Below are 9,253 nucleotides of genomic sequence, written 5' to 3'. Positions count from 1 at the left end.
ATAACCTGCCATTATGATTCTCCAGGTCATTAGGAGTTCAGAGACACCAGACATGTCTAGGCTCTCTTTTATCTAAGTGGTGAAAAAAAATTCCAATTTTACTAAAAAAAAAAAAAAAATTGTGCAATTTTCTGAGACCCGTAGCGTCTCCATTTTTCGTGATCTGGGGTCGGGTGAGGGCTTATTATTTGCGTGCCAAGCTGACGTTTTTAATGATACCACTTTTGTGCAAATATGTTCTTTTGATCGCCCGTTATTGCATTTTAATGGAGTGTCGCTGCGACCAAAAAAACGTAATTCTGGCGTTTTGCATTTTTTCTCGCTACGTCGTTTAGCGATCAGGTTGATGCTTTTTTTTATTGATAGATTGGGGGATTCTGAACTCGGCAATACCTAATATGTGTATGTGTGATTTTTTTTATTGTTTTATTTTGATTGAGGCGAAAGGGGGGTGATTTGAACTTATTTTTTTTTTTTCTATTTTTAAACATTTTTTTTACTTTTGGCATGCTTCAACAGCCTCCATAGGAGGCTTGAAGCATGCACAACTCATTTGGCTCTGCTACATATGGGCGATGAAAGCTTGCTTCAGCAGCACATATACTAAAATTGGACCGATACAGAGAAGATTAGCATGGCCCCTGCGCAAGGATGACATGCAAATTCATGAAGCATTCCATATGGGCGATGATCAGATCGCCCCTATGTAGCAGATTTACTGCTGTGCTTTGAGCGCCGGCCACCGGGCGGCGCTCAAAGCGATCTGCCTGCAACAGCCATAGAGGCCTCTGGTTGTCAGTGCAACGTGTCGCCGACCCCCGATCACGTGACGGGGCCGGCGACAAGCTCACTTCCGGCCCGGTGGCCGGAAGTGCTATTTAAATGCCCGCTGTCAGCTTTGACAGTGGGATTTAACTAGTTAATAGCCGCAGGCGGATGGCGATTCCACTTGCGCCTATTGCGGGCACATGTCAGCTGTTCATAACACCGCCAGAGCCCACCTCAAAGCAGGGGATCCTTACCGATGACATACTATTCCGTCATCAGTAAGGAAGGGGTTAAAATGTCAGGTTTCTGTCTTGTACAAAAATTATGTCAACTATTATCTGTACAAATCCATTGAGAAACAAGCTGTAATCACTTTGAGAAGGTAAATAAAAAATAACGAAACTAAAATAACGTTGTTGCGTAAGTGTGAACACCCTCTTGTAATTGGAGATGCAATTGTGTTCAGAAGTCACCAATCACATTTAAACTCATGTTAAATACAGTCATATGTTAGTTTGGGCACCCCAATTAATGTTAACCTTTTTTCTTTATAACAATTTTGGTTTTTGCAAAAGCTATTTCAGTTTCATATATCTAATAACTGATGGACTCAGTTATATTTCTGGATTCAAATGAGGTTTATTGTACTAACAGAAAATGTGCAATCTGCATTTAAACAAAATTTGACCAGTGCAAAAGTATGGGCACCTCAACACAAAAGTGACATTAATATTTCGTAGATCCTCCTTTTGCAAAAATAACAGCCTCTAGTCGCTTCCTGTAGCTATTAATGAGTTCCTGGATCCTGGAGGAAGGTATTTGTGACCATTTCTGTTTACAAAACAATTCCAGTTCAGTTAAGTTTGATGGTCGCCGAGCATGGACAGCCCGCTTCAAATCATCCCACAGATGTTCAATGATATTCAGATCTGGGGACTGGGATGGCCATTCCAGAACATTGTAATTGTTCCTCTGCATGAATGCCTGAGTAGATTTGGAGCGGCGTTTTGGATCATTGTCTTGCTGAAATATCCATCCCCTGCGTAACTTCAACTTCGTCACTGATTCTTGCACATTATTGTAAAGAATCTGCTGATACTGAGTTGAATCCATGCGACCCTCAACTTTATCAAGATTCCTGGTGCCGGCATTGGCCACACAGCCCCAAAGCATGATGGAACCTCCACCAAATTTTACTGTGGGTAGCAAGTGTTTTTCTTGGAATGCTGTGTTTTTTAGCCTCCATGCATAACGCCTTTTTGTATGACCAAACAACTCAATCTTTGTTTCATCAGTCCACAGGACCTTCTTCCAAAATGTAACTGGCTTGTCCAAATGTGCTTTTGCATACCTCAGGCGACTCTGTTTGTGGCATGCTAGCAGAAACGGCTTCTTTCGCATAACTCTCCCATACAGCTTCTCCTTGTGCAAAGTGTGCTGTATTGTTGACCGATGCACAGTGACACCATCTGCAGCAAGATGATGCTGCAGGTCTTTGGAGGTGGTCTGTGGATTGTCCTTGACTGTTCTCACCATTCTTCTTCTCTGCCTTTGTGATATTTTTCTTGGCCTGCCACTTCTGGGCTTAACAAGAACTGTACCTGTGTTCTTCCATTTCCTTACTATGTTCCTCACAGTGGAAACTGACAGGTTAAATCTCTGAGACCACTTTTTGTATCCTTCCCCTGAAAAGCCATGTTGAATAATCTTTGTTTTCAGATCATTTGAGAGTTGTTTTGAGGAGCCCATGATGCCACTCTTCATAGGAGAATCAAATAGGAGAACTACTTGCAAGGGGCCACCTTAAATACCTATTCTCATGATTTGATACACCTGGCTATGAAGTTCAAAGCTCAATGAGGTTACAAACCAATTTAGTACTTCAGGAAGTCAGTAAAAAGTAGTTAGGAGTGTTCAAATCAAGAAAATTATAAGGGTGCCCATACTTTTGCACCGGTCAAATTTTGTTTAAATGCAGATTGCACATTTTCTGTTAGTACAATAATATTTGAATCCAGAAATATAACTGCGTCCATCTGTTATTAGATATATGAAACTGAAATAGCTGTTGCAAAAAACAAAATTGTTATAAAGTATAAAGAAAAAAGGTTAACATTAATAGGGGTGCCCAAAATTTAACATATTACTGTAGTAGTAAGCACACAGCTGCCATCATTTAATGTGATTATGATACTGTAAATGCCAAATAAAGTTTAGATGTTCTAGTAGGATTTCCCTGACATTTTCTTAGTTGCGTTTTACAGCAAAAGCCATGCTGTATAATTGCCTTACAACAGAGCAAAGGGATTTCATTGCTTAAAGTTATCAGTCAGGAGAAGGGTGCAACAATTTTTTTCAAGGAATAAGATGTACAATGGAACACTGTGAAGACATTCATCAAGAAGTGGGTTAAATTTGTCACAGCAGTGAGATTAACTTAAACTGGAATTCCCTCAAAAATTGATGAAAAGACAAGAAGAAAATTGGTCAAGGATGCTACCAGTAGACCTCCAGTAACAGAGAAGGAGCTGTAGGAATTTTTGGCAAGCACTGATTGTGTACTGCATATGACAACAATCTCAGGTGTTCATATGTCTGGTCTGTGCAGCAGAGTGGCAAGACAAAAGCCTTTTCTTACAAAGAAAAACATTCAAGCCCAACTATGTTTTCCCAAACCTACAATCAAGTCTGCCAAAAGCATGTTGGAAAACGTTATAGTCCGATGAGACCAAGGTTGAACTTTTTCTCCATAATTCTAAAAGGTATGTTTGGCATAATGGCCAGCACTGTGCATCACAAAAAAACACCACACCAACAGTAAAGCATAATGGAGGAAGCATTTTGATTTGAGGTTGTTTTTTGGCAACTGGATCTGAGGCTTTAATCAAGATGAAAGGAACTATAAACAGTTCCAAATATCGGTCAATTTTCAACAAAACCTTCAGGCTTATACTAAAAAGCTGAAGATGAATTGTTAGAATTTCACCTTTTCAGCACAGCAATAACCCTAAGAATAACACCATAACTCTTCATCAGAAGATCTAAATTTTGGAATGGCCCAACCAGAGCTCAGGCCTGAATGCAGTTCAAAATATGTGGGTTGTACACAGGAGATACCCACACAATCTGACAGATTTGGAGCTACTGCAAGGAAGAGTGAGCGACAATTGCCAATTCTATATGTGCCATGCTGATAGACTTCTAGCCCAAAAGACTGAATACTGTCATAAATTCAAAGGGTACTTCAAAAAGTATTCATTTAAGGGTGTACATATGTATGCAACCACATTATTTTAGATATTTGCTTTTACATTTTTCACCTGAAAACATTAGTTTATATCTACCGAATTGTAGAGGTTGTGTAGACATTTTATAACCACTGTAAGCATTACATGTTCTCCTCTTTTTTTCAGACTGCACAATTTTCCTGCTCTTCAAATGATCACTGATTGAAGAGTATCAGTCTCCTCCAATTGAAAACACACTTAATGTAAGAAAAGCTGTTTTTCTAATGGAGTAGACTGATGAATAGGATGTGTCCAGTGCTCCTGCATCAGCAGCCATTGTAATAACAGTAGTTCTGCATTTACAACAGCAAAAGGAGGACCTGTAATACTTATATATTAAGATGTGCTACAAAATCATGACCCAACATGTCTATTATAATAGAGATACAATGGAAGACCCCTTTAAGTTTATTGCAGGGCAGCACGGTGGCTCAGTGGTTAGCGCTGCAGCCTTGCAGCGCTGGGGTCCTGGGTTCGAATCCCACCAAGGACAACATCTGCAAGGAGTTTGTATGTTCTCTCCGTGTTTGCGTGGGTTTCCTCCGGGTACTCCGGTTTCCTCCCACACTCTAAAGACATACTGATAGGGAATTTAGATTGTGAGCCTCATCGGGGACAGTGATGATAATGTGTGCAAAAACTGTAAAGCGCTGCGGAATATGTTAGCGCTATATAAAAATAAAGATTATTAAAAATAAAGATTATTGCACAACAAAATCTTGTAATACGCATTTTTATTTAACTGATCTCAGAGTTGAACTAGCCATACAAAGGGTCAAAAGGATCTATGTTGGACTCAGGCTTAAAAATAATAGTTTGCCTCAATAAGTGTTAATAGATAACTCAGTCTGATGTTGCAGCAAAATACCTTCACCGCTATTTTTCTCTGATTTTCCTAAATAGTTGATACAAAAGAGCCAGCATAATGTTCAAATCAATGACCATTAGAGTATAAATCTCATTTTATTGGACAACCTTCCATTGAAAGCTAAAAAAACCCTCAAAATTCACTGTTCCAAATTATTATGCACAACAGAACTTCCGAACACTTTATTGGTTTTATTGGGCTCATCTGGAAAACTACAGTGCATTGCGAAAGTATTTGACTCCCTGGAACTTTTCAAACTTTACCCACAGATCATGCTTCAAACATAAAGATACCAAATGTAAATTTTTGGTGAAGAATCAACAAGTGGAACACAATTGTGAAGTTGAACGAAATTTATTGGTTATTTTAAATTTTTGTGGAAATTCAAAAACTGAAAAGTGGGGTGTGCAATATTATTCGGCCCCTTTAACTTAATACTTTGTTGCACCACCTTTTGCTGCGATTACAGCTGCAAGTCACTTGGTGTATGTCTCTATCAGTTTTGTACATCGAGAGACTCAAATTCTTGCCAATTCTTCAGCTCGAGCTCAGTGAGGTTTGATGGAGATCGCTTGTGAACAGCAGTTTCCAGCTCTTTCCACAGATTCTCGATTGTATTCAGGTCTGGACTTTGACTTGGCCTTTCTAACTCCTGGATACGTTTATTTGTGAACCATTCCATTGTAGATTTTGCTTTATGTTTGGGATCATTGTCTTGTTGGAAGGCAAATCTCCGTCCCAGTCTCAGGTCTTTTGCAGATTCCAACAGGTTTTCTTCAAGAATGGTCCTGTATTTGGCTGCATACATCTTCCCATCTATTTTAACCATCTTCCCTGTCCCTGCTGAAGAAAAGCAGGCCCAAACCATGATGCTGCCACCACCATTTTTGACAGTGGGGATGGTGTGTTAAGGGTGATGAGCTGTGTTGCCTTTACGCCAAACATATCATTTGGCATTGTTGCCAAAAAGTTCAATTTTGGTTTCATCTGAACAGAGCACCTTCTTCCACATGTTTGGTGTGTCTCCCAGGTGGCTTGTTGCAAACTTTAAATTACACTTTTTATGGATATCTTTGGGAAATGGCTTTCTTCTTGCCACTCTTCCATAAAGGTTAGATTTGTGCAGTGTACGACTGATTGTTGTCCTATGAACAGACTGTCCCACCTCAGCTGTAGATCTCTGCAGTTCATCCAGAGTGATCATGGGCCTCTTGGCTGCATCTCTGCATCTCTGATCAGTCTTCTCCTTGTTTGAGGTGAAAGTTTAGAGGGACGACCGGGTCTTGGTAGATTTGCAGTGGTATGATACTCCTTCCATTTCGATATGATTGCTTGCACAGTGCTCCTTGGGATGTGTAAAGTTTTGGAAATCATTTTGTATCCAAATCCGGCTTTAAACTTCTCCACAACAGTATCACGGACCTGCCTGTTGTGCTCCTTGGTCTTCATGATGCTCTGTGCGTCAAACAGAACTCTGAGACTATCACAGAGCAGGTGCATTTATACGGAGACTTGATTACACACAGGTGGATAATATTTATCATCATTAGTAATTTAAGACAACATTCGATCATTCAAGATCCACAATGAACTTCTGGAGTGAGTTTGCTGCACTGAAAGTAAAGGGGCCAAATTATATTGCACGCCCCACTTTTCAGTTTTTGACTTACCACAAAAATTTAAAATAACCAATAAATTTCTTTCAACTTCACAATTGTGTTCCACTTGTCGTTGATTCTTCACCAAAAATTTACATTTGGTATCTTTATATTTGAAGCATGATATGTGGGAAAAGGTTGAAAAGTTCCAGGGAGCCAAATATTTTCATAATGCACTGTAATTATCACAGGTGCTTGAAATTGATTTCAATGATCCAAAGAGCCCTGAGCCATAACGAAATCCATGAGTTTATTTGAAAAACAAAATAATACATCTTTATGACACTTAAATCCAAGTTGCATAATAACTTGGAACGCAGTGTATGTACTGGTAAAGTTGTTCATCAAATAAGTTAGAAAAGTAATCTGTGCTTGTGAACTGAATATCATGGCAAAAATTAAGCCACTTTAATATATAAGTAAATTATATAATGATCTTTTCCATAACATACTTATAATTGGCCCCCGCCCCCATTCCCATCCTGGTATGCATGGCCCCATCAGAAACCATTAAAAAAACAAACCATTACACTATATAAGCAGCACATGGCAGCGACGTCATGCGCTGATCACAAGCAGAGCACAGCTCCCGGAATACTCGCCGGGACTGTGCGTGCATAGAGCAGTGAGTATTCATTGCTCTTCAGTAGCGCGCAGTGTCAGCCACTGGCTTCCTACTGCTGCCAGTGGTTACGTGTGCCACTACTTAAGAGAAATGAATATTCATGAATATTATGAGTATTCCGGCAGCTGTGCTCTGGTTGTGAGCAGTGCATGACATCCCTGCCATGCACTGCTTACAAGCATAAAGTGGTTGTTGGCACTGGAGCAGGACACTGCAAGGGAGTGCAGAAAGGTAAGTGTAATGTTGTTTTTTTTTTTAATGTTTTCTGATGGGGCCTTGTATACCAGGATGGGGGCCAATTATAAGGATGGGGCCATGCATACCAGGACCGGGATGGGGGCCAATCATACCAGAATAGGTATGGGGCCATGCATACTAGGATGAGATGGGGACCCTGTATACCAGGATAGGGATGGGACCATGCATACCAGAATAGGGGTGGGGCCATGCATACTAGGATGAGATGGGGCACCCTGCATACCAGGATGGGGATGGGGTCATGCATACCAGGATAGGGATGGGGCTATGTATACTAGCATTGGGATGAGGGCAATCATTCCTGCCAGGAATAGGTATGAGGGATCCATGCATACCAGGATAGGGATGAGGGGGCCATGTGTATCAGGATGGGGATGAGGGGACCATATATACCAGGATAGGGGATATTAAGTACAGAATTGACCACATTTTTTTCTTTTTTTTTCCTAATTTCCTCCTCTAAAACATAGGTGCGTCTTATGGTCCGGTCCGATATAGTCCGAAAAATACGGTATTCTAAAAAGTATGGTTGTACAATATAATGTTTAATAACTATTAGCTATGTTTCAGTGTCAAAGCTCTTTTCCAGACCTGTTTCAGATATTTTTCTCATTTTCCCTTATATATTTCCCATGATATTCAGTAATTTTAAGTTGTCAGATGGGAGAAACTTAAAAAGCTTTAGTTGATAATTTTGCTGTCATGCCTGGAATGCAATCTTTATTCATAAATTATGACAAAATAAGCCATTTTAAAGCATAATTATAATTTAAAATTAATTAATGCTGAGAATGCCCCTGGTCTCAGACAGATGTATTTATTTTACTCACATATATAACATCATTAACTCCACAGTGTTTTTCAGACATCATGATCACTGTGTTATGTCTGTCAGAGGCAACAGAATCAAAAGGCTAACTTGGACAGACTTTTTACAAGCCACTGTCTCTCAGATTCCTTCGCACTTACAATGGGGTATACTGGATTGCTTCCACATAAGGGCTGCTTTCTGGAGGAGCGATCCAGAGGCACAAAGGGTTGCCAAGTGGGGTCAATACTGAGAAGTCACATCAGGGACAATTCAGGAGAGAGAGAGAGATTTTTTTTTTTTTGTCCGGCACCCAGAAAGAATTTCGGGTTAAATGAGTGTCTGGAGGATCCGCCAAAGAAAAAAACGTTACAAGCTCCGTTTTGAAATCTTTGAGGATGGTGACGGACAGCAAATTTTGGCGGATCCTCAAAAAAAACGGGTGCAACGGACAGCAATCCGTCACAATCCGCCATTAATGCAAGTCAATGGGGAAAAAAAAACGGATCCTCAAAAAAAAATTGAGGATCCGTTTTTTTCAAAACCTGGCGGATTGTGACTGATTGTAAAAAACTGAAGTGTGAAAGAGGCCTAAGGAGTCACTGATCCAAGAGATCCTATCACCACTGGAATCACTGTTGCCTTCACCTTCCACATCTTTTCCAGTTCTCCTGTGAGGCCCTGGTATTTCTCCAGCTTCTCATATTCCTTCTTTCTGATGTTGCTGTCACTTGGCACTGATACATCTATTATCATTGCTGTCATCTGATCCTTGTCTACTATGACAATGTCTGGTTGGTTGGCCAACACCTGCTTATCTGTCTGGATCTTGAAGTCCCACAGGATTTTAGCCCTTTCATTCTATACCACTTTTTCTGGGGTCTCCCACCTGGACTTTGGAGGACTTAGCCCATATGCTGTCCACATATTCCTGTATACAATTCCCGCTACTTGGTTGTGGCGTTCAGTATACACTGTTCC

General features: G+C 40.3%; 1 non-coding gene across 1 annotated transcript; it reads left to right on the top strand.

The window, feature by feature from the left end:
- Nucleotides 1-583: 583 nt before the first annotated feature.
- LOC141052806 (U6 spliceosomal RNA) lies at nt 584-686 on the top strand. Its single transcript, XR_012220897.1, has one exon. It is a non-coding gene; the product is annotated as a U6 spliceosomal RNA (small nuclear RNA).
- The last annotated feature ends 8,567 nt before the right edge of the window (nt 687-9,253 follow it).

This window comes from Dendrobates tinctorius, unplaced genomic scaffold (assembly GCF_039654945.1).
Source record: "Dendrobates tinctorius isolate UK_male_01 unplaced genomic scaffold, ASM3965494v1 ptg000162l, whole genome shotgun sequence".
NCBI classification, from domain to species: Eukaryota; Metazoa; Chordata; class Amphibia; order Anura; family Dendrobatidae; genus Dendrobates; species Dendrobates tinctorius.
The sequence above is the reverse complement of the archived record's forward strand: the minus strand, read 5'-3'. Positions and strand labels throughout refer to the sequence as shown.